The sequence below is a fragment of the Rousettus aegyptiacus genome, unplaced genomic scaffold, assembly GCF_014176215.1.
Source record: "Rousettus aegyptiacus isolate mRouAeg1 unplaced genomic scaffold, mRouAeg1.p scaffold_m13_p_13, whole genome shotgun sequence".
Classification (NCBI taxonomy): Eukaryota; Metazoa; Chordata; class Mammalia; order Chiroptera; family Pteropodidae; genus Rousettus; species Rousettus aegyptiacus.
This window is the reverse complement of record NW_023416288.1, coordinates 64441996-64469776: the sequence shown is the minus strand read 5'-3', so window position 1 is coordinate 64469776 and position 27781 is coordinate 64441996. Positions and strand designations below refer to the sequence as shown.

The 27781-nt window shown below is 34.4% G+C and overlaps 1 protein-coding gene across 6 annotated transcripts in view; it reads right to left on the bottom strand.

Annotated features, from left to right (window-relative positions):
- The window catches only part of GRM8 (glutamate metabotropic receptor 8), a 674240-nt gene that overhangs the window by 253999 nt on the left and 392460 nt on the right, over window positions 1–27781 (bottom strand). The gene's annotated exons all lie outside the window — the stretch shown is intronic.

Sequence of the window (27781 nt, the reverse complement as noted above, 5' to 3'; positions counted from 1 at the left end):
TTTCACCAAAAGATGGCATTAGGTTTAAGATTTCCCACATTTGAAGTACATTTAATAAGGCAAAACTATTTGATTTTATTCCCAATTATTTTAGTCTTATATTTACTGAGCCATGTTTTTAAACTAGGTATTGAATTCTGTATTTGAAAATAACAAACTATTTCATTAGCAACAAAAAGATATAAAGCAAATAAAAGACATATCATTTTATTATTTTTATTTCCACCTTATTGGGTTCTATTACAGTGTGCATTCCAGTAATTACACAACATTTTGGTAATGACTTGATTTCTAAATAAAATGTGTAGATTGCTATTCATGTCAGCTCTGGAAGTATTGTTTAATTAGTGACCCAAAGTCAGATGTCACCCACACCAAGGTTTGTTCTTGTTTTGAATATGCTCTATCTGAGAGCCTTTTTTGTAAATATTAAATGACAATAGTTCCTTAAATGAACCTGGTTATTTTCAGTAAAATCATTCAATTTATTTTCTTCTTGAATTCATGTTTCTATTTTCTTTTCTTTTCTTTTCTTTTCTTATTTTTCCAGCTTTGCTGAGATATAACTGACATATAATATCATGTAAGTTTAAGGTATACAACATGATGATTCAATATATATGTATATTGTGAAATGTTGCCACAATAAGATTAGTTAACACATCCATCACCTCACATAGTTGCCATTTTTTTTTCTTCTGGTGAGAACTTTTAAGATCTAATCTCTCAGTAAATTTCAAGTATAAACTACTGTATTATCGACTATAGTCACCATGCTGCACATTAGATCCCCATCAATTATCTCTTTTAATTTTCTATTAAAAAGATATAGATCTCTCAAAATAAATATCTTTCAGAATAACTGTTTTGTGTTTAGGCATATTCCTAAGAATTGGTACTGGGGATTACTTTTAGCTTGGGGTTTATCATTTAATATGTAATGGAAGCATGTAATTAAAAATAAATGATAAATTCAGTGTTAAAGTTAGATAATGTATAATTAGTTATAATCTAACATTCTCATTCTGAAGATGAAGAAACCGAGACACATGGAGGTAAAATTTACTTGGGACACATAGATCAGATACAGGAACCATCCCCAGGTCTCTTACTTGGAGCCCAGGATTCTCTAAATTCCCAGAAAAAATTATGGTAGAAGACAAGACTGTTGAGCACTCAAGAAAAAAATTGCAGAAAGGACATTGGGAGCTTACTAGGGAAACCAAAAGAATCTCCTATGGTTTTCGCATCCACCCAATTTTATATATCAGTAACACTTGCAAAGACCAAAAGCAAACACTTTAGACCTTCTCATGGATGTCAGTTAGTAACCTTTAACAGCATTTAAATTCAACAAATATTTCTTTTCTTCACACTATCTCCTCTAAATTTAGAGTAGAATTTAAATGGTTGTTTTATTTGGGTTTTTACATTCTGATAAAACCGGCGACTTTCTTCTAGATAAATCTAGTGGTCAAGTCATTCATTTTTATTCATTCAATTAGTGAACATGTTTTCCATCTGGTCTCAACCATTTGTAATGCTCTAATCCTTTAAATGCTGGTGCTCAGTGTCCTATTCTCTGTAGTCTGCCATGATGCTGAACTCCGCTCCTCCTTTTCCAAATGCTTTTTTGAAATTTTTTAATGGCTCAACTTTCCATTCCTCAAGATTGAGATCTCTTTTCTTTCCAACCTCAGAATCCATTTTGTCTCAACACCTTTGCCTATTATTATTTATAAAGTCTAGAAATATAAATCAGAATCCAAAATATTCATTATTTCTAAAGTCTAGAAATATAAATCAGACTCCATAATCAGATAATTAGACCAATGTAGAGTAATCAATTTAATTCATTTTAGAATCTAGCTTTCTGGAAAATTAGTTTTCTAGGACTTTTATATAACCTGACTTTAGCTCACATATCCAATTACCTACCATATAGCTATGTAGTCTGCCTCCACATCAACTTTAATAGCTCTAATACCAAGCTATCACTGTAGAAAATTACATCATTATTTCCCTAAAAACCTCCTGTTGAAGGTTTTGCAGGATCAAGGGCCCAAAAGAAGAAGGAAGATCTAACAAAGAACATCTTTAAATTGCAAAAAAATGTAATGTCTCCTTCAACCTGCCTCAGCTACATGATCTAAGCTAAGGTCCATGCAGATATGGGGACAATGCCCTCTATTTCTGTGTTGCTTTGTCTCCTGGGTCCTAGGACAATATTACTTATGTTCAGAATATCATTAAGTGACCTGTGAACACAGACCTTTCAGCTTCTGCCTAAAATTCCTTTCCCACAGTTTTAACCACAAAATAGACAATTCATGAATAAATACTGAAAATGGGCACAGGAGCCAAAAAGATTCAATTATTTCTTTAAAGACCTCATCTGACCAGTCACTCTGGTTAGCTCAGAACTGAGGTGTTTTTCAGGATGTAGGACCAAAACTGAAGAGTCTTGAGCAGACCAGTATGATTGATTATCAAACAAACAAACAAACAAAACAAAACAAAACAAAACAGGCAAATGACGAGGAAATTTATTGAGTTAAGACGGAAATAACTACTTTGAGGGTAGTTCCCTCGGCCTGCCTATGGACACCTTTGTCTTCATTATTTTGCAGCCCTATAATTGATAACTGAAAATGAAGACTACGCATCCCAGCATAGTTGTTCCATTCTTGGTGATCTTCTCAAGCACGAGATTCCTCAGTGTCACTTCAGAATTACTGAATCAGAATCTCACAACTGGAGACATGATAAATCTATAATTTCAAAACCCAGCAATCTATCCTAATCAGTTTGGGTAACTATAACATAGTACCACAGATTGGGTGACATATAAACAACAGGAGCTTATATCTTATAGCACAGTGCCAGTATGGTTGGGTTCTGGTGAAGGCTTTCTTCCGAGTTGCAGGTGGCCATTTTCTTGTATTCTCAAGCTCTCTCAAAACTCTTATAAAGGCCCTAATCCCATTCATGAGAGCTCCACCCTCATGACTGAATCTAATTCTAATGACCTCTCAAAGACTCCACCTCCTAATGCCATCACATTAGGGGGTTAAGTTTCAGCATATGAATATGAGAGAGACATAAACATTCAGTTTGTAACACTAATATTCCAGGATATGTTGTTTGTATTGCTAATCTCTCTGCTGCACACACACACACACACACACACACACACACATACACGCACACACGCACGCACATTTGCATCTCTTCTGTGAACATTGATTATCTAATTGTTTTCTTTTATGAACCTTAAAGAAAAAGAGAGGATTTCCATGTCTCCATTTCAACAATGTGGAGCATTGTCAGAAGGCATAGAACTGCAGAAAATGGCCAAGTCAGATTGATTCAAAGAACAAAAAGACTGTGAGAATGTTAAGAAATTTGGAAATTTCCCACAATCCATGGAATATATATAAAAGCTAGATGTGTATGAACAGTTTATGTTTTTGAGTTTACTCTATTTCAAAATGTTAAAGATTTAATGTATTGTTATTTTATTTTAATGTTACTGCAATCTCCCTATCAATCTATAAATGTATTTCCAAGCATTCAATAATTAGGATAAAGTTACATAAAACATTTTCCTGATCAATTTTAATAGAGCTGCTCCAACTTAACCAACACAATCTTTCTCGGATTCTCCTAAATATATATATATATATATAAAGAGATTTATTTTAATTCTCATATATCATACCACTAATCAAACTATTTTTTTGACTAGTTATAAATTCCAATTAGTTTGAGTGAAGGTTAAATATATCCATTTTTTCTTTTAAGGTAAAGGTTAGAAGGCTGTCTAGTGACTATTGTCACACATGAGTCAATGGACACTATAAGTCTTTTTCTAAGTCCATGTAAGTACATGGTGACAAACTAAAAGACTGAATACTATTACCATTTCTAAATTTAAAAAGAAATTATTTGATTTCTTTTCCGGATGTTTAGACAATGTATTTTTTTATTTCCAAACACTTCAACTTCATGACGATACTTAAGATTTTACAAGAACTAGTCTGCTCCTCACTTCTTACATCTGCTTCTCTCTTTCACCTAAAAAAAGGAATTCAGGAAGCTGACAGTGACTCATCAACCTAATTGGCTATAAAATTTCATTATGCTACAGTTTCTAAAGTTAGCCTTAGTGTATTGCTATAAAGCACTAAATATTGTCAAAGGCTGCCATCCATTTTAAAACACTGATTATAAAGTCGTGATGTGTTTTTCGTATATAGCTTAAAATGAACAACATGTAGCAAAATGTTTGTGTGGTGATAGATGAAATCAGCCTCATAAGTTTTATTGTAAGATCGTTTTATGTTTTCATTAACAAAATCTAAAACTTCTGACTTTATCTCATGTTCCTGGAACACATAGCAAATTCTTATTGGTCCAATCAATATCACTGTACTTCAGTTTACACCTTTCACACATCCTGGTGCACCTTCTTGGTTTCTGTTCCTTCTTACTAAAAACACAAATCTGCTCAAATTGTCAAAGTGCTGTGTGTATAACAGTGTGAGTGCTTAAGATGGGTATGGCATAAATTTTAAACTCTTTGACTGACACACAGTACTGAGCTTTGCTTTTCTAAGAATTTCTCATTTATCAGGATGTAGTTTAGTTTTAAAAATTGAGATGTTAGAAGCTATTCTTTTTCCTAAAATTATGCATATAAATCTTCTAACGTTAATGTAGTGATGACTTAATAAACAGCTGATCGAATCAGTGGTGGGTGGGGGGATGGAAGTTATATCAGTTCTTGTTCTCCTGGGAAAGGAAACATCCAATTGATTGAATTTTTTAGTACAGTTTTAGCATGTAGTAGAAATAATCCCACGCTCTAAATTTATAGATTAAAAAGTACTTATTTAGTTCCTCCCTAACTTTTTCTTAAATATACAGCAACTGCTCTAAATATTTAAATCATTTCCTGAGGTTTCTGTGGAAAGGATGGTACAGAGGAAAGAAGAGAATTTGTGAATGAACTGTTATGAATAAATACATTTATGCATATAAGACCTGTCATGCTCTGCGTTGTGCTTTTCTAAAAGCTCACATGTTCGTAGTGACGGCATTGTGGGTGACTTTTAAATCAGTGAGAACCATGCCAAGAACTGCATCTCACGCTAAAAAGTAATCACTATCAAGTTAGCAAACATAAGTCATCTTTTACTGAATCAAACTGATTTGATTTCAAGGATACAATAGAGGGAGGATGGGAAAGAAAGATAAGCATGTTCCATTGTGCAGGAATATCTCCTAAGCACTAGAATATGAAAATGAAATGTGTACACCTCCCAAACTGCAGCAGGATGCAAACAGGTCCTGTAGTAAGGCAGAAAGGCAAACTGACTGATGGAGGCAACTGGCCACAGCAGGAGGACCGGCCAGTGAGGCAGACTTAGATTCAGACACACAATTCAAAAGGCTTTGGACACTGTCCTGAGCCTCACTAAGCCTAAGCCTTCGACTTGGCAAAGTTGCCCATGGAGACATCCGTAATGGGGTCCCTAACTGCTGGTACCACCCCACCTCTCTCTGCTCCACTTTCACATCCTTGAATACTACATGAGAACTCCAACCCACAGAACTTCACTTAGATATTCACTCTTTAACTTTCTTCACTCATTTCCAGATGTCTCCTTCTCAGTCTCCAAGCTTCAGTAAGATGCCAACTTGAGTTCGACTGGAGCAGTGAGATTTAATATATTATTATTATTATTTTTTCAGTTCAGTAACCCAGATCGGATCAAAGAGCATCTTAAATGCTGGGTTTAAATACTGAATATTATTCAGTCAGAAACAGAGAGCTATGAATGGTATTTAAAATTATTTCTGGCAATGATGTGAAAAGTAAACTGAAGCAAACGTAGCTTGAAGGTAGAGATACGAGCTGGGAGGCAGGGTATATAGACAGCAGAAACAGGTTCAAACAGTGGGGAAAGAAGAGAATGAGAGAAAATATATTTCACATGTCAAATGGACAGTATTTGAGCACCTGGTTAAATCTGAGAATAAGGGTTGGATGCGATCAACAAATATGGGAGTAAGGGTTTGAGGTTAGGTAGAATATTAGCACCATTAACAGAATTTGCAAAATTGGGTGAATAAGAAGATTGAATTTATGACAGTTTCCCAACTACATCAAGACTACAGTTAAAATGACTCATTCTAAATATTTTGTTATTTATTACAGCCTCTCCCATAGTATAGACTTTATATAAATTTATCGAATTACTTAAAAAATAAATGTATAGAGTAATCATGTAATGGCGATATGGTTGCTTATTTATTTATAACATGGCAATAATTTAAGCCACCTGATGCAGTACTGTAGTAAGACCAATAGCTCGAGAAGTCAAAAATTTGAGTTCTAGATCTAACATCACAAACAACTGACTTTGTGTCTTCTGTCAAGTCATGACTTTTTTGGCATCTATTTACTTCCTAGTGGAAATTAGAGTGTTGAGTAAGATCATCAATTAGGGTCCCTTCAGTTCTAAAATTTCGGTTTCTACAGCACTTTCTCTTAATTCTGCTTCTTCTTTATACTAAGATCACTCGAAAAATACAAAAAGGTGTAACTGAGCAAGTACCATCGCTAAGCTTCATATCTAAAACAGTTTGGAATATCCCATAATTGAACTATCGTTGATCTAGAAATTCTGCACTTGGAAAAAAATCAGCCTGGATTTTTCTTCCTCTACCCTCCTTCTGGTTAACTGTGTTACTACATTCGCATTATTCTTAAACTCGAGCTCTATATTGAACCTGATTTCTCATCAAGGAGAAAAGTTTTCATATCTCTCTTTTTATTGTGATCCAATAGTTAAAGAAAAAAAAATGTGGAAAAATAAAATCAGAGAAACAAAAAGGAACAAGGAGGACACACATAAATAAAGTGGGCATGGTACCTCACAAATAGTATCTCTTTACCCTTATATTATTAATTATTATTATTATTTTACAGATAAAGGAACTCAGACTCAACGAGTTGAATAATTTACCTATGATCACACAGCTATGGCAGTGAATGATAAAGTCGGGTCCGACTCAAAGCCTCTGCCACTACTATATATTTTCCTCCTCCATGAAACTTTAATTCTTTCAAACCAGGTTTCATTTTCACTTCTTCGAACTCCTGTGTAATTTCAGCCACTAGGCATATGACTGACTTGTCTCCTAAATTAAGTAGTAAATAGAGACTGCGTGTGTGTATGTATGTATGTTTAGAGTAATAAAGCAGGAATTAAAGAATATTATAAAATAATACATATTTTTACAAAAACTTTTACTAATAAATATTAACAATTAATAACAAATGACAATATTTATATCAAAATATAGTAAAAAGGAGAACTATATTTCTATGATATTTTAAGCATTTTTCTGAAGTACAAAATAATTATCCTGCTTGTGAATTTCAGTCATATGCCTGAGATAAAACTGGCGTAAAATGGCTGAAATTCATAAGCAAGATGATTGGATATTTGTGGTGAAAGCTAAAGCTAATAAGGCTTATAAATTTATATTCATAAAAATCAATAGAGTATTTTAGCTTTGGAAGGTGAGAGTGTATATGTGTATACATGTTCATAAGTCTATAGCATTTCTCTAGGAAAATAACATCAAGTTCAAAAGAAAATTCTACCACCTAAGTTCTGCTTTGTGGATTCTACAGTAGGCTTTTGCAAAGACATGTATAAACAAATGTATTGAACTAATGGACTAATTTGAGCCTCAGCCTTATCTATTTACAAAGGGCAGAGAAAATGAGAAGATAAGGGTCCTCCGCTGAAAATCACCAGCTCTAGATCTTTTTCTTCAATTTAAATGTAGTCCCAGGAACTGAAGGCTCTTAACTGCCTGAGAACACATCAGGAGACACTTGTAAATCAGCCACTGAAGAGTGCTACATCAGCCCACAATAACTTCTCTTCTTTGTGCCCAGCAGGAAATGAAAAATGCTTCAGGCAGGTGCCAGGTGTCCCCTTCAGGTGTTAAATTTTCCATGCAATGCCCTGGGGTTTTTTAAACACTGAAAAGCCTAAGGTAAGAGGCAAATAAGATTAAAAGTGTATCTTTAGGCAAAACAACCAGTTTAAAAGAAAGACATTCAGAGGAGAAAATTATTTCGTAAGTATATCCCTAAATTCCCAAAGAAAAGGCATTTGGTTAAGAGTTTGTCTTTAAAGTATATTAAAGTTCCCCCGTAAAAGAATTCAGATTTTCCCTTTGTAATTCCCATTTCAACAAATAAGACTTCTATTGTCCCCCATTTCAAAATATTTTGTAGTTACTGCAACTTCTATGCTATGGCTTAGAATTTGCCTTTAAAAAAATTTTTTGTTTTCTAATTACAAAAGTAACACACAACCTTAAAAATGTAAGTGTAGGGAAAAGTATAAAGAAGAAAATAATATCTATTAGCCCACCAGGTTAACCACCATTTGCAAACCAGTCTATTGCCTTACAGCATTTCTCTCTTTCTCTATTTCTTAAAATTAAAGTCATTCTGTATATACTTTTTAAAATATGCTGTATTCACTTTACCTATGGTAAAAATTGTCTTATATTGTAGGAAAGCATGGTTTTATGCTGGTACTTAAGTTCATTTAATAGATTCAGGTTTTTGCATTTAATTCTTCTCTGATATTCATTGCAAGGTAAGAACCTAACATTATGTTTTCCAAATTGTAAACCAATTCTCCAGACTATTTACTGAATATTTTCCACATTAATTTATATAAAGTCACTTTTAATATATTGAACCCCAATATACTCTTCGATATATATTTCAAATTTATGCTCTAGGCCACTTATCTCTCAATATGCCAATACTATATTTTTCAAAATTATTGTAGCTTTATAATAAGTTGTACCATCTGTTCATGCAAATTCAAGCATTACTTTTTTTAAAAAAATCTCGATTATTCTTACAAATAAACTTTAGAATTATTTAAACGAGTTCTAAAAATTGGAGCTTTTATTAGAATTGTATCAATTTTTAAAATTAATTGCAGATTAAGTCCTATTTCTTCTGCACAAGAAACATGCAAAAGAACATGCGCTCTGATATAAAACAGATCAAGATTTGAGACCCATTCTCTGAATCTCTTATTCATGTCTCATACCTATGTTGCGTGGGTGTTGTAAAGATTAAGTGAAGGGCATCTGGCACATTAAGTAGTCAATAGATGGACACCATTATCTGTCATGTGAAGCTGCAAAATACTTAACCATCTATATTGTGCAACACTTTTTCATTTGCACAAACAAAAGAAATAAGAATATAATATTTTATACGTATGTGTATATACACACACATACACACACACTCATACTCATTCAATAAACATGATAAAGGTAATTTAATTTCAATGATTAGGAACAACCCTGGAGCAAATCTGTCTGGGTTCAAACCTCAACACCACCATTTACTAGTTATAGGACTTTAAGTCCCTTAACCTCCTATGTGTCAGTTTCCTTCTCTGTAAAATGGGGATAATAATAGCATCTGTTCATAGGGCTGTTGTCATAATTAAATGAGTTAAGATATATAAGGTAATCTAAAGAGTATGTTGAAAATAGTAAGTACTGTATAAGGGAATTCTGTTTTCCTTATTACCGTCTTTATTATAATTCATTCATTAAGCTTGTGTAATGTATTAAGTACTGTGCTGGATATAATGGTAAACTAATACCTTGTGGAACAGACAGGAAGGAGAAAAGAGTGGACGGGGTAGGCTGGTTGGAAGGTTATTTCAGGAGTTGAACAAGGGCATATGATGCCATGGACTAAGGTGATGCTGAAGATGGAAAAATATAAATGCACTTAAGACATGGTAGGAGATAAAACTGACAGGATTTGGATGGAACAGAAGCAAAGCGTACTGCCAAGAGTGACTTCTAGGTTCCTGGCTCATCGATCTGGGCAGATCGTGCTGTTCAATGAGATGAGCAACGTTGTCTAGGCCAGGAATCCACTGTACCACCAGCTAACTGCATATTTGCCCAATGGGTGAGCAACATAATGCATTTGTTCCTCTTAAGACAGGCCAGGGAAATGCCACTAGCCTGCGCCTCCTGGAAATTCTGTCTGCTCACTTGGCACTACAGGAATGTATCCTGCTCGTGGTATTTACATGTTCAGGTCAAGGTTCCATCACTGGGTTTATATTTTTATTATTACTTTCAAGTTCTAAGGATATAAATTATAACCCAGAAACTGGGTCAAGAGATGGCACAGGGATTGTTTCTAAGACTGTATTGTCATCCAACAACCAAGTTCAGTCATTCTATTGGCAAGTTATTAATAATATTCTCTCAGGTATTCTCTTTTGAACAAAAAGCTGAACAGTAAATATGACAGTCTGCATAAAAAACACACACAGGAGAGTGCGTCCACTCTCTCTAGTTCCACCTATCTACTCCTCTACTTTCTCACTCTTTTTGTTTTAGGATTTTGTCAACAGTGAAGCAGTGTTACTTATTAAAAAAAAAAAATTATGAGACTCTAGAACTTGAAACTAATAAAATAGAAATGATCATGTTAAAACAACATTAAAAATTACCCTGTCTGTTGTTTTTCAACAGCGTGATATAACCTTTACGTGATTTTTAAAATCAATGTGGTGGGTCATAAACAGCATATTTTTAAATAAAGAAAATAGATATCAAGTGTATCACATATAGTAACAGGAAGTGTTGTTTCTCAAAACGTTTCAGTTCAACTCATGTATGTACTGGGTTGTCAATTGTAAGAAATTACTAGAGTACAGTCAAAACAAGTTTGAAACTCACTGAATTAGGTCAATCTTTTTATTTTACAAATGATGAAACTGAGGTAGAGGAACACTGGTTCTTCCAGGGCCAACAGTTCATGAGCAGGCAGAGTCAGGAAAAGAACCACGAAATCCCATGACCGTTCTCTTTATATCACGTTGTTTTTCTGCTGCATTTTCTCTTTCCTTGTAATTAAATTCCCTCAAGAATAAGTAAAACTTGAGGGAATCACTAAATTAGTTTGCCCATGAGGAATGAAAAGCTTTGAGAGAATTAATTTCATTAATTATGGGAAGAAATGAATAGCAAGCAGGTGTGAGTTATGGCAAGGTTGTCATGCCAACTTCAAAAGAGTATCAGTGGGAACCAACAACATTCAAAGAACCATGTTTTTTGGTTAAAAATGCCAAATACATGAAAGCCAAGGATTTTATAACAAATTTGCATTAAAAAGAGAAAACTAGAAATACCTTGCCTATAAAATGCATATCCTTTAAATGAAAATTTTAAGGCATCTGTGGGTAGTATTCATCCACCCAAACAACAAAAAAAAGGAAACAGTCCTTGTCCCTGTACAATTTGGTCAATCCTCTGGGTGACTGCCTGGGTCTTCTACTTTTCTTCCCAATTTTAGGGGTCACAGCACAGGTGTAGGTATAATGCCAGTGGCTGATAAAAGCAGGTCGCAATCTGTCTGGCTGAGTTTCTGTGCCATCCTTCAAAGGGACAGGGACCAGACAGGATGACCTCTCTTGTTGCCTTCCAATTAATTCAATCAGCCTCTGCTTCTATCAGACATCTTCAGGGATGCAAGCCATCCACTCATTCCAAGCCTTCCCCAGGAATCAGTAAACACAGAGGCTGCAGACTGTGTTTAATGAATAAGCAGGATTCATCTTTCCACCATCATTTTTGATTTACAGTTTGTTTCTAAATATTATTTTCTCTCCCAATAATCTGCAACTTCATAAAAGATGGATTGGATCTGCCTCCTCTGAATATCCACAGGGCCTAGAATGGTGCCCAAATACATCTTTGGTTGATATCAATGTTTGTTCAACCAACCTGAACTGAGTTTCTTTCTAAAGAAAAGCATATTGATAAAATAATCTCAATTAGCTTGCAGAAAGCCTCCATCCCTTTAACTGGGAAACTTTCATCAAATAAACTAAAGTTAAGCCTCCTACTTTTATGTTTAAATAAGTGTACATAAAAGGTAGAGTCAGTAGGGGCATTTTTGTTCTTTTGTTTGTTTGTTTGTTTTTCTCTCTACACGGACTGGTCGGATAATTTCCGTAATAGAGGAAATAGAACATCTGAGACTAACAGCATTAGACATTGTTGAAACAACAGATCCAAAATGAGGTAACTGCTCATTTCAAACCCCTCATAAATCAGGAACCTGTGGCTGTATTTCATCACTTCCTAAACAATCAATAAAACATCAGTATTCATTAAGCAGAACTCATACACTGTGTTGCCTAAGATCAAAAACTATAGCTTTTGACTAGGAACATATATTACAGTGAAAAGGGAGTAGATTTGTTTGAGAAGTCTTTCTTTTAAAAAAACAATCTAATATAAACCGTGATGTCCTTCAGCATTACATATAAACTAAATTGTAGCTCATGATTTAGTGTGAGTCCTATCTGAACCTAGAAAATTTTCCAAAACAAAAGTGAAATTCTGGCCCCGTAAGGACTAAATTAACCACCAAGGGTCTGTTCTGGCAAGAAGCCCAGGTTTCACCTTGAAAGATGGATCATGACCCACTGGAATCTCTCATTATTACCCCTTTGCACAAAGGCAAAAAAAAAAAAAAAAAAAAAAAAGAAAAGAAAATATTTTCATCTTTAAACTTTCGATGCATGCAAATGCAAAAGAGAACTGAAAATATTTTCATCTTTAAACTTTCATCACATGCTTTGAATATCAAAACACATTTTGTGAGAAAATTTATAAATAGAAATCTGATATATTTAGAAGCGATGTGAAAATCATAGCCTGAGATGCACTTTACATTTATTTCTAACAAATCTGCTTTTTGGATTCTGTTCTCAGTGGTTTATTTTTACTCCCTAGATTATGTTACTAACATCAAGGACGTGGATAGAAAACAGGGAGATATAATAAAGGAAACATTTAGACATAATGGCTCAAGTGTACAAATACTCATAAACAGCATTCTTTTTAGAAGCTGAGGAATAGACCTAACATTTATCGACATCAATTATGAGACATGCTAGACAAGTTGGAAATGTTCTAATATAATCTTTGCAATAACTATGAGCAAGTTTTATATTCCTATTTTTTAGATAAGAAAACTGAGTCTTAGGTTAAATAACTTGTCCATTATCAAAGACCTAGTTAAGCTGAGGAGCCAAGAATCCAAACTGTGTCTATCTATTCAAACTGTCTTGTTTTTTCATTACGATTCAGGTTTAAACAAAGAATGTGTCCAGATACAGCAAACAGATGTGGATTTAAGATATAGATCTATTACCAGGTCCTCAGATAGATCCATCTCATTTAATGGCACTCTATAAGCTCCTGGTAAACCTTTGGCCCTTGACTTCCTGTGACAGTCTTGTGTGTTTGGCTTCTGTATGAAAAGGCAATTTTTAATGTGTGAGTTTTAGAATAGTTTTTCCATCAGACCCTGTTAAAAATGAGACAGACTCAGGTATGGGAGTCACCTGGTAAACCAAGCTTCTCAGATGAGCATTTAACTTCCACTTTTCATTATTCACATCTCGACTCTTGCAGTTTGACTTCTAACTCAACCACACAGCAAGGCTATTTGGGCAGAGACCATTAGTTGCACCTCAGTACTAATTCATTGCCTTTTCCACAGTATTAGAACTCGTGATTTTTAGCAGGGCACATGCTTGAACAGAATGAAGACTTAATTCTCCAACCTTCTTTGTATCTAAATATTGCTGCCAATAGAATATAAAGAAACGTACAGGATGGCAACTTTGGGGAACCTTTCTTAAAGCACATGGGCATGTTGCCCTTTGTCTCAGTCATTTTTCATCCTTTTTTCTATCCTCCACTTAAAAGGCAAATGTGACAACTGGAGTTCTACCTGCCATGCAGAACAGAGATGAATTAGAGCCACATTCTAGAGATGACAAAGTTGTAAATCAGAAACATAGGTCCCTGAGGCCAGAGGAATGCAGAGCCACTACACCTGTCCCTAACTGCCTCCTCTGGATTTTACCAGAAAGAAAAATAGAGCTCTATCTTGTTTACACAAGTGTTATTACCCCCTCTGTTACTTATGGCTAGACATAATCCTAAATGATATATAATCATGATTTCTTTGTGTCTAAACCCAAGGACAGTAACCCACTCACCACATTTTGACTTTTAATAGTACCAGTCTTTGTGAGGTAGCATGTAACACTAGGAAAAATGTAAACTTTATAACAGAAATTTCTCTCCTTACTAGCTCTGTTATCCATGGCAAATGATTTAACCTCTCTTGATCTCAGTGTCTTTATCAGTGATGGAAGGGAAAATAACCTACCTCAAAGTGCTGTTATCAGTAGTCAATCAAAAGAAAACTATAATTTCTTGTGTCCTTTTTTAATAGAATACAAATCATTATGGATTGAGATTTTATGCCTTCAACTTTAAAATACCTATCACCCTCTTTTCTAGTTCATATACTCACCAAATTAATGAACATCAAAGAAATCAACTGTGGTTTATAAAATAAACAAGGAAAAAAAGAAACCCTTTGAAGGTATGTGCCTTTTTATTGTTTCTAAAATTATCTCTGTATCTTATCTGATTTTAAAATGATGTCATTAATGGTCCACAAGGGCAAGGACCATATTTATTTTCATTCATCATTTTATTTCCATGCACACAGCAACATCCCAATAAACGTTAATGTCCACTACCCCCTACTATGATTGTCATTTCTGTAGCAAAGGAGCCTTTCTTCTTCCACGTAACAAAAGTTAAGAGAAAATTTAGGCCCTATCCCTACAGACTACCTCTTGCGGCAACCTCCTGTCTTTTATTTTCTATAAGGAAAATCAATCTTATAGCCAATTATGTTCCTTGATAAGAACATCTTCTTATTTCACACACAGCGTAATAATAAAACGATAGTCAAAAGAGATTCAAATCTCTCTAAAATTATTATAATTAGCATGTATGGACTTTTGTCCATCAACTGAATATACTGGTCTAATCTAGAACAGATTAATCTGCCATGTTTTTGAATTGCGTGACTATTTTTCACTCTTCAGTTAAGTTCATAGATAGCGTAATTGTTGGCGCCATATTCTTTTGACTTTGCAAATACTATTCTGCTTACAGTATTGGCTCTCTCTGCCTCCAAAGTTAAGTTATTATCTAACCAAGTCATGAGAAAGACTAAATTAGTCTCCAGTACCTCTTCTAGAGGCAGATCTAGATCATTTTTCTCCTCTAAATAGCCGTCTTCCTTTCTCCTCATTCATGTCCAAAAAGTTTCTGATACCAGTGAGATAAACTGCTTCAAGAAAAGATATTAATGACTGATAATTTTCAAGCTGTTACTACCCTGAGTGTATTTTGTTGGCATGCCTTCATGCTGAAACGTATGTCGTCGGGACGTTATATGTAGGAAAGAATTTAGATGGCCAGTTATTTCAATTATCTCAATGAAAATCCTCAGATTTCCCAGAGTCAACAATAAAAACTAAGGGAGGAATAATAACTCCAGCCAAATTCTACGGTATTCCTTTTTTACTTGATACTAGTCATTTGAAATTAACCATGTAAATAAATTTAACTTTTAAAAACTTTTTTATTTTTATTTAAAAATATACCTTTTCTCAAAAGTAAAAATTCACTATTAAAGATTACAGAAAAATTATTATCAAATCAATTACTATCTTTTCTTCACAATCTAATTAAAATAAAATGCCCTTCAATTCTTTAATTCTTGTTATATTCATGAAATGATATATAAAGGGAATTTTCTATTCTCTTTGGTCAACTTTATAAGTGGTATCTCATCTCAACTTGTCTATTAAATTATTTGCTTTTTGCTATGTTTTTGCTCCTTTTTGACTTCTCTTTAAATATCTCTAGGTCTTACGTGCTGTGGCATATACTTGTGTGCTTTAATAATTATGGACCTTTTAGTTCTCTTTTAGGATATTTGATCTCTTCTATTCTACACATTTTTAAAACATCATATTTCGATTATGCAACTTCTTCAACTAAGGTGAATTCTAGTAAATATACTTTTTAATAGTTTCACTAATTTTCAGAGAAATTTCTAAAACTTTCATTTTTTTGATCAATTTTATGCTCTTAAATGAAAGATGTCAGCTAAAAATCAAATATGAATGACAAAAGATGAGGGGGAAATCTCCACCTGATTCTATTTGAAAGTTTCGGGTTAGAAAATACTTTTCCTCTGTTTACTTTCTTCAGTGACTTTTTGGTTGAATCCAATAAAAACTCCAAAAGTTATCTGAAATATGCAGAGGTATCCTATCCTTGAAAACTCTCTTTAAGATACCTTTTATATTTATTTTATTTCTTGTTCTCCAAATTTTATAGGCATACTTTGTTTTATTGCTTTGCTCTATTGCAGTTTACAAATATTTTGCTTTTTAAAAATTGAAAGTTTGTGAAAACTCTGCGTTAAGCAAATTAACTGGCACTATTTTACCAACAGCATTTGCTCACTTCATGTCTCTGTGTTACATTTTGATAGTTCTCTCAACATTTCTAACTTTTTCTTTATTCTTGTATTTGTTATGGTGATCTATGATCAGTGATCTTTGAGATTATTTTTATAATCATTTGGGAGCACTACGAACCATGCCCATATAAGATAGCAAACCTAACTAATAAATGTTGTGTGTATTCTGACTGCTCCAACTGGCATTTCCCCCGTCTCAGTCCTTTCTTCGGGCCTCCCTATTCCTTGAGACAGAGCAATATTAAAATTAGGCCAATTAATAACCCCACCAGAGTCACCTGGTATTAAAGTGAAAGGAAGAGTGGAACATCCTTTACTTTAAATCAAAAACTAGAAATAATTTAACTTACTGAGCTAGGCCAAAAGATAGGACTCTGATACCAAACATTTGGTCAATTTGTGATTGCAAAGGTAAAGTTCCTAAATAAAATTAAAAATCCTACTCCAGTGAACATGCAAATTATAAGAAAGCAAAACAGTCTCATTGCTGATGTGGAGAACATATGAGTGGTATAGATAGGAAGATCTAACTAGCCATAATATTTCCTTAAGCCAAAGCCCAATCAAGAGCAAGGTCCTAACTCTCTTCAATTCTAGGATGGCTGAGAAGAGGGAGGAAGCTGTAGAAGAAAAGTTTGAATCTAGCAGAGGCTGGTTCATAAGTTATAAGGAAAGAAGCCATCTCCATAACATAAAAGTTCAAGGTGAAGCAGCAATTGCTGATGTAGAAGGTGCAGAGAGTTATCCAGAAAATCTAGCTAAGATAATTAGTGAACATCGCTACAACAAACAACAGATTTTCAGTGTAGATGAAACAACTTTGTATTGGAAGAAGATGCCATCTATGACTTTCATAGCTAGAGAGAAGGGAATACCTGGCTTCAAAGCTTCAAAGGACAGGCTGACTCTTGTTTAGGGGATAATGCAGCTGTTGACTTTAACTTGAAGATGATGATCATTTACCATTCTGAAACTCCTAGGGCCATTACGAATTATGCTAAACCTACTCTGCCTGTACAAACGTCAAAGCCTAGATGATAGCACATCTGTTTACAACATGGTTTACTGAATATTTTGATCAAACTGTTGAGATAACTACTCAGAAAGAAGATTCCATTCAAAATACATTAACAATGCACGTGGTCATCCAAGAACTCTGATGGAGATGTACAACGAGATTTATGTTTTCATGCCTGCTAAGACATTATCCATTCTTTAGCCCATGTATGAAAGAGTAATTTCAACTTTCATACATTATTTAAGAAATGCATTTTGTAAGGCTATAGATGCTGCAGAAAGTGATTCTTCTGATGGATCTTTGCAAAGTAAATTTAAAACATTTTTGAAAGGATTCACCATTTTCAATACCATTAAGAAATTCATGATTCATGGGAAGAGGTTAAAATATCAATATTAATAGGAGTTTAGAAGAAATTAATTCCAACTCTCATGGATAACTTTGAAGGGTTCAAGATTTCAGTGGAGGAAGTAACTACAAATGTGGTAGAAATAGCAAGAGAACTAGAATTAGAAGTGGAGCCTGAAGAAGTGACTGAATTGCTGGAATCTCATGATAAAACTTTAACAGATAAGGAGTTGCTTCTTACAGATAAGCAAAGAAAGTGCTTTCTTGAGATGAAATCTACTCCTGGTGAAAATGCTGTAAAAATGGTAGAAATGACAACAAAGAATGTAGAATATGATATAATCTTAATTGATAAAGCAGTAGCAGGTTTGAGAGGATTGACGACAATTTTAAAAGAAGTTCTACTGTGGGTGAAATGCTATCAAACAGTATTGCATGGTACAGAAAAGTTGTTCATGAATGAAAGAGTCTATCAATGTGGCAAACTTCATCATTTTCTTATTTTAAGAAATCACCAAAGCCACCCCAACCTTCAGCAACTTGACTAGTAAGCAGCCATAGACACCAACCAAGACTCTCCATGGGCAAAAAGATAATGACTTGCTGAAGGCTCAGGTGATGATTAGCAATGCAATTTTTAGCAATAAAATGTTTTAAATTATTCTTAAGATATAATGGTATTACACACAATATAATATAGTGTAAAGATAATTTTTATATGCACTGGGAAAACAAAAAAATTCATGTGACTCACTTTACTGAGATATCCTCTTTATTTTGGTGGTCTAGAACTGAACTCACAATATTTCTGTGGTATATGCCTGTATATACTTTTTAATATTTCCTGTTCTACTTATAATACATATTCCTGAAATGTTCTTTATTTCATAGTCATTCAAATATCTCTTATGCCCAAGAATGTGGGAGAAATTGATTTTTCCCCTCTATTGTAATAATAAAATATTATAACATTAAAGGACATAAAGAATGAATTCTATTTATCCTTCAAATAGGCTTTATCATAACACTACAGTTAAACATAGAATTAGTAGCAGACCAAAAAAGCACTTAGACTAATTAGGCCTTGATGCTAAGAGATGAGTTCACAGATTATGCCTGTGAGACAGCATTCAGGTCGATTGAGTCCATTTAAAACAACACAAAAATAAATAAATAAGTCAACTCAGGAAAAAAAAAAACTGTCAATAGTTTTGCTTCTCAGCGGATATAAAGCAGCCTTAATAAAATATAAGACATTTTCCACATAAAAATAGACTTCATGTTGTCCAGAGCATATTTGAAATCTTGTAACATGGCATTCTAACTTTGAAACAGGCTTTTCTGAACTACTTACATGATCATGGGAGAGGGGGAGAAGAACAAAGAGCTGAGAGGAATAGCATCAAATATGGTAGGAATCGACACAGCTAAGAAAACAAGATATTTTATTTCCAGTATATACTAGTTTTTTACAATATGATTTATAACATACATTAAGATGATTACTATAAACATCTTACATATATTACAATTATCTTGCCTTTTCTGGTTGCCAGAGCCATACTAAAATCTAAGCCTAATAATGTTCAAAAGATACAACAACAACAACAATAACAACAACAACAACAACAACAAAATGGCAGTGAAGTGCCACAGAGTAATTACTCTTCAGTGGGGAGAGCAATGAAAGTATTTTTTTTCTCTAGCTGTAATCAGTTTATAATTATGGCCCTGTGAACAAGGCAACACATAAAGAAACAGCAAGACTCTCCTAGTCAGCTTCCATGTTATAAATTTATGTTATCTTCAATCTTTGTATCTTCACTGCCCTGACAAGCAACAGGGACACTTGGCGCTGCTCCCTTCATCAAAACCAGCATCCAGACCAGATGTACAGGTTAATGTTCCACAGAAGCTAATTAAAAAAAAAAAAAATTGAACCTCATAGAGTGTGACAAATAACACAGGTTTCAGAAATAAATAACTAAAACGAAAAATTACGAGAAAGTACTTTTTGTGTGTGACAAATAACAAGCCTAAAGAAGGAGGAAAAATGCTCTCCCTAAACGTGTGGATATTATCCGATATCATGACTTGCTGAAATTATTTACTTTTAGTGGAATAGAAAATGTGAGTCGCCTTCTGCTACTTCAGTCTTTCACGTTTTTCATACAGTGACTTTCTAGAGAAGGTTTGCTATATAGGTTATGGCGTACAGACTCAAAGATTAATTTATTTTGAAAAGGGGGAAGATGAAAACTCTCTTAATTTATTCAAAGAGTTGACACAGTAACCAAATTTCTCAGCTGCCAGTTTGGAGTATGAAATTCACTTATTTATTTATTTAATTCCCAAACTGGTCTGTGTCAGAGCATGTTCTTTAAAACATTGTTAATAATATTCTACCTTAAAAATAAATGTACATCACTGGCATAATCAAAGTGTGTATTGAAATGTATTTTCATTTAATAAATAAGACATTTTATTTCCTAAAGAGAAATCTCTCTTTATGTAGCTCCATAGTGAACAATGGATAGCATACATTTTCATATCAACATTTTTAATTAAGTTTTTGATGTTTAGCTTTGCATTAGTATTTTTTCATGTGGCTGTATTAGCCAAAGTATTCAGCCATTATATCAGCATTTTCCTTAAAACGTTGTTTCTTTTTTCATTAAACGTTATGGTTATAAGTCCTAGAGGTGAATCAGCTATGTTTTCAGATGGTTGTGCCAAGGCAGTCAGAGGGTAAGAGAAATTTGCCAAGTCAGAGACCACCTCTGGAGCCAGGGCTGCACAAATGGCGACAGGAACATATGGTAACAACAGTCCAGAGTCCCAACAGGTGAAGGTGAATGGGGAAAGCAGCAGTGCTGCCCCGGAAATGCAGACAAAAAGACAGGAATGACTGGTGACTTGGTAGGCGAGACTCTGGGGCTCTAAGAAGAACGACATGAATGTCAGGGGTGCCAACTGCTTTGCTAGACTGCAAAATATGAGTCAGATGTCTTTCCTGTGGGGGAGTGCATAGGAAATTTGAGATTCTCATTAACTCTTCGAGATCGCCAGGGTGCCATTTGATAAATGACAGTGCCAGTGTTCTAAATGGAGCCTAAGCATCTGTTGGAACAAACCGTATATCCTAACATTACCAGCTTACTAATATAGTAGAGTGTAACCCTCACCTAAAGAATGTATCTGAGTAATAATGGCTTGTACATCTTGTTCATGCAGTTATTACATTCTTGCTACAGGTTTCTTGTCTACATTTACTCTGACGTGCATTCATATCACAGACCACTTTTTAGAGTTTTCTTTCTACCTTCTGCATTATATTCATATATTAAGATTTATTTTAATTAATATTTACTTAATATTTAATGTTCATATTACTGTTATTGTTTCATATGAGATAGCTTCCCCAGACCACTTTTTAAAAGACCTGCTGTAACTAGGGAGGCTGCCAGCAAGAGGTGGTGACTCATACATTGAGTTCTGCAGACATTTGATTTAAGTATAAAATTGAGAAAGAGGCATTTTCTTTTCTCCTTGTTTTGGAGCTCTGAAGGAGAAACCGACCTGTAATGTCTACTGTCAGTTCACAGGACTGTGTTCAAAAGCATAGCCTTTAAATGATCTCTCAAAGTATTTTGTTCATAATTATATGTTCCCATCAGACGGAAAGAGCCTCTTGGCTATACCTTGTGAGTAAAGCGACCATCGTGGTGGTTAACTGAATTCCACTTTTAAAAAAAGCAACTCTGAAACAGATAAACATCAACTTTAATCAGGCTATTAATCACTATGCTGAAACCGAACATGTAATTACAGAGAAACAGGTTTTTGGAAAGTCGAAGAGATGGAGACAGAGATCCTGAACGGACACACCTGAATATCGTGTTCTCAGCGCAGGTGCAGGCCTGCTGACGCCGAGTTTGCCTCCTGAACCAGGAGTTCCTGTTGTTTGCAAATATCCTTTCAAAAGGAACTCATAGATTATAAGTGAAATGTTTCCATTGTAGTGGTTTAAAAGACTTGGGATTCATGCAAAATTCTGCTGTCATTTCTGGTATCTGCCAGTTTGTACTGTGGGAGGGTCAGGTCCCTAACCACAGTGTGCCTTCAGAAACAAGGACCTGGCAGAAGCCAGGATGGGCAATTCAGGTTGCTCCAGTCTTTGATGGCCTCTCTGTAATTGATCAGTGTCTGTTTTCCTGATGGGAATTTAAAAGAACTTCACAGTGAAGGGTTGTGTTCTCTTTTAACCAATCCCCATTTGCCCCTGGAAACTCAGAGTAATCAATGTTTAAACCAATGGTTTGCAATGTGAATCAGCAACAGTAGCAGCACCTGTCAGGAAACTTATTAGAAAAGTCGACCCTCGGGTTCAACCCAAGTTCTAAGGAAGTGGAATCGCTGGGCTGGGCCACTGCAATCAGTTTTAACAAAGTGATTCTCATTCACCATAAAGTTAGAGCCACTCGTTGAAACTGTAAGTAATTAGGTGTAGTTATTCTACGTTACTCTAGGCTTTCATCATTAATCTGAATCTGGTTGTCTCCGCTGACTTTACTATCACAGCCCTTATATTTCAAGCAGTTTCCATCTGAAACATATCCACTGTGCTAGAAAATAAGCCAATTTTCTGATTTAAAAAAAAAAAAAGCTCTCTATGTTAGTTATCAGGTAATTTTCTCCATACTAGCTACAATTAGTATTTCACTCTGTCTATGCTGTTTCAGTGATTGAGAGAACCTAAACAGTATTTGTCATCTGTCAACCTAATGTCCAGACACCACCTGTGCCCACTTTTTTGGGGGTTCCTTCTGCACTGCCCCTAAGCTATAAAGATACAAGTGCTTCCTGTGTTTCTCATTTTCTCTCTCATCTTCTTCCCTGTTAAGGTCCACTCTACAGAATTTACATCAGTCTTCCCTGTAACATAACTTGAACAGCAGAACACTTTTTCCTGTTCATACTACCCACCTCCCCACTCCTTCGTACCTTCTCTTCCTTCCAAGAAACAGAAGAAAGTTGAAAGGAAAGTGTTGTACATAATCACACTATGTGACGTTCTTCATGACAGTTTTCCTATCAGCTCATTTTCACATTTTTACTTGGTGGTTTTCTTCTTCTATCCATGATGAAGTGTCTTCTTCTTCTTCTACTTGCTTCTGATTTGTACTTGAAAAATTAAAGTAACAGTTTTCTTGGTAACAATCACCATCCCACCGCCCTTTTATATTCTTTTGCATAGTTTGACCTGTTCTAATAAGTGATGGTTATGATACACTGAAAAGATCACTGTAGGACAGAAGATAGAAGATCTGTGGCCAAGAAACAATTCTAGCACTTAAAGACTCATCAGCACACGCCATTTAAGATCCTGAGCCATAGTCTCCTGGCCTGAAAAATGGGATTAATAATTACCCCTGTCCTGAATACTCCATATAACTCTGGACAAGATCAAATTTAAAAATATATGTGATAACAATACTGCAAAGAGCTGTACATAAACCTGAGTTATTATCAGTGAGAGAGCTTACAAGACTCAAAGTGAAAACAACACTAGGACTTATTATAAGTCTCCTTAGAAAAAACGGCTTTTAATCTAGAGTCAGAATACCACAAACCATTTAGGCAGGTTGATCCAATTGACTAGCTAATAAATGTTTGTAATAAAAAGCAAATAGTAATTGTTCAGTTTTGATGGAAGAGTTCTAAGAAACCTAGAAAATATTGCCTAAGATATTTCCATATTTGGAGGAAGATCGGAACAAAAGGAGTCAACCTAACAAGGACCACACGGTGTACAAGAACCATGGAAAGGGGCATGTGGTCAAGGATTCCATATGAAAATGTTTACTAATATAAAACAGGCTTTGTGGTTAATCAATAATGCATTAATAGATAATGAGGGAGGGGAAAATCACACCTATAAGAGATTACTTTGGATCATTAGCAGCAGTATAGATTTCCATCAATTTAAATGGTCCTTGAAAGTAAAGCATAATATTCACTTCCTTGGCTTTTCTTTACATCTTAGGAAAAAATATTGATTGGAATTCAGAAATCCCCAAAACAAAGAAGCCAAAATAAGACCAAATGAATATTTTAGCTCTCTTTATTACTGAAACCGCATATGAAAAAAAGAAAGAAAAAAAAGCCCTCAGTATTAATTATCTACATTAATTTTCCTTGTATATAATCTTGAAAAAATCAGCCTATTAACCTTGTCGAGTGCATCCTCATAGACATTTTGCTCAGCATGAGCTTACAACCAGGCCCAAATTATTAGTGTCAATTTCCCAGGTTTAGCATCCCCTAAGGTCACTTTCTTCAGTTACCAAAGATAAGAGTCTTTAGCAAGGCATGGCCCTTAATGTGAACATACCATCATCACGAAGACCCATTTTCCAATTCAGAACATAAATGTCTTTTATTTGTTACATGAGAAATGACAGCAAACAACAGTCCATAAGTCCATATATCATTTATTCTAATATATAATAATAAAGCATGTTCATTCTTAACTGGTGTATTATGCTATACTTTGGAACTTTGTTATTCTGAGATTAAAAAAAAAAACATAAAAGCACAATACTAATTTTTTTAAAGAAAGAAACATCAGTGCTTGCCCTAAAATATGCTCTAAAACAGTGTTTCTCAAGTGTGGTCCACAAACTACCTACAACAGAATTAACTAAGATATTCGTTTCATTTACTCTTATTTATTTCCCCAAAAACTTCATAGGACTGACTATTTCGAAATGAGGTACATTATAAATGAAAGACAGCCTAAGACTTAGGTTTTATTTATGGAATAATCCACCTTTTGAAATAAAACAGCTCTTTAGGAAACACTTAGAAAATACTAAATAAAATAGAGCTTCCAAAAGGCTAGTTTGCATGGTTAACTAAACTCTTTCCTATTTGGTAAAGTGGATTCTACAGTCACAAATTCCTCTTCCTGGATCCCTAGGATTTCCAGCAGGAAATCTCTCAATGATATCCACTCTCTGCATTGGAGCAATGGTAAAGCAGCAAAAATTTAATGCCATTTCCTCTCCAAAAAAAGGTTGGGAGCCTTTAGACATTACTGAATTGTCCAAATGAATGGAGATCCAGATTAAATAAACAAAGGTGCAAAATCATCCACAGGTTACACAAGGAGGGAGAAGATTAAGGTTATTGAATATATGTTGCTATAACTAGTGAAGTTGGAACAATAAAGACCAATAAATAACACCCCCAAAATTTCTAAAAAGGTAGATTATCTCATTACAGTCACACCAGATTTAAAACATTGGCATGATCCAAAAATAGCAATAATTTAAAATCTTAAGTCATTCATGTTGAGAACATTTGCAAACTTTTTAAGATAATGTTATCAGTTTAGTGTTAATAGATTAAGAATTTTATTTTTATTTTAAAGGCCAAAATTTACACAAAACTGAATCCTAATTAGATAGCTGAGTGCAAGGGCTAATAAATAAATTTTAGGGAGAATGTATTTTTGTTATATACTTTTGTAAATGAAGGAAGAAAGAGCATAAATGGATTAATATGCGAAAGGCACATGCCCATTTTAAACTTTTGTTTTCTCATTATTTATAGGACTGTGTCCACACATCAAATTTTGTGGAATTTTAATATCTATTACTAGAGCTCCAGATTTGGTAACAATTTATCCACATCTTCCAAATGTGAGTGTTTACCAAGGAAATATAAATGACTAGGAGAAGATTGAAATGACCTTTATTGAGTCAGGTCTATGACTATGGGCAAGCAGTCACCACACCGACCTACATGTCACAGGATTTGGTGGTGTTTACAAAAGCAGTATTTAAGATGATCATGTATCAAGACTCCTGGTAAATTATTTCCCATTAATAATTATAACAGATTGGTTAATAGAAACCCACTGGCAATGTTTACACAGCAAGATCTTTTAAGTTAAAAATAAATTATATATAAGATCCCACCTCATTTGCTGTTCGCGATGTGCCCATCTTTCCATTCAGGGTACAGGGGGTACTAGCCTGTTGATCTCTGAGAATGAATGGTGTAAAATCAGATGGCTAAGGTTCTTATTTTTTTAAAGTGCTCTTCAAAAAAAAATAATAATAACTCTCCTATCATGGAAATTATATTCATTATCAGAAAATAAACATTCAACTTATTATTCCAAGAAACATTTTTAGAGGGCCAATTAGAATTTGGCTCAATTCTAAATTCAGTTCCGCCCTGAGCTCACCATCTTGCCTATCTTCAAGACACATCTTCAAGGAGAAAAAAGGCTCTGTTTTCTCCCCTTGAGTGGGACAATAAATTGGACATTTTAAAATTACAATTTATTTACTGAAAAAAAACGTTCAAATTGAACTCTAGGCTATAGAAATGGTCATTAAAACTAAAGGTTTTCTACCCTCACCCTATGAGTTATCAGAACTGCAGTTCATAAATCTTGAGAGGTTCATAATTTATAACTCTCCTAGCTTTTCTGTCAGTATAAAGGTTAGAATTTAATCAGAGTTACCACACTAAACCTCTTAATTTTTATAAATATTTCTTCTGTGTTGTGATTAGCATTAGTAAAAATGGCTTAACCCTAATGGCCTAAGAACATCATTTGTGATTTGCATATTTTTACATTTAATCTGGAATTAATAGTACAATGGCTCATAGTCTTAATTTTTAATTATTTATTTTAAATATCATTCCTAAATAACATTCCCAACTCAATTAAAATTTTTTTTTAAAAAAATCACATTTTTAGATTTCTCTAAATACCAAGCTGTGCTCCATGGTCCATGAATATATTCATTAGGTCTGCAGCCAACAGTGTGCAAATTTATCAATAACTCGTAACTAACAGAACTGAGAGACTGCTCCAATTTGAAGTCTACTGACAACTCTCTGAAGCTAAACCTTTCAGTCTATCAAGCATGGATTTATTCATGATTTTTGACCTTAAGAGATTTAGGGAAAAAGTGCTGAAAAATTGAAGGTCTAATCATTGGATAAAAACTACTTCTAGAACATGAAATATTATTCCAAATCCATAACTGGCACTAAGATAGCATAAAACAACAAAGGAACTCAAAATTTTCTTCCTCTTCTCTTCTCCCTTAAACACCGACACGAATTTTTGTCTAGCCTGAGCCTGATTCTATATAAAGATATATTTTTTATGTCCACATTAAAAGTAGGACTAAAAAGGTAACAAATATTGGGTACGTGTATTTAACTCATAGAAGTATATCTAACCACCAATAGCACTGGAAAGATATTGAAGTTTGTCTTCTTGGAGGATAAATATACTTCTGCAAGAAAATTCCTCTATGAGAAAAGCCAAATGACATCATGATACTCTAAGTTCTGCATTAAAAAAAGTCTCAGAATTTTTTTCCAGATTTATACAGTGCCAAGTCCACTGTCTTCAACCTGTCATGCATTATATTGGGATTAATATTACAGAGCATTTTCTCTCATTGTGTGGTGTTCATCACCTTCATGCATGCAAAGGGAATGGCCAAGGACAGACTCAAGGTGTATAATTTAGGATTAAGGAAAAGAGGCTCTGGCATTTGCATCTTACCAGGATAGAATAGAGATATCAGGGGAACTCTGCTGAGGAAAATGCAGATTCAGGTGATTTAGTCTGGAAGTGTAAGGTGAAAGAAAACTAGATAAAAATAGGAACATTTTCCTCTCCTTTGAGGTGGGGGCAGACGTGGTTATGCCCACCTCACAGAGATCAGGTGCTTCGATATGTCCCTGTGCCACACCTAGAATCAATCTGAATGATCAGTTCAAGTCAGGGATAACTGTGAGGACTGGGCCTCCTGGGCCTCAGCAGCAGGGAGGGGAAACAGCTTTGTCTT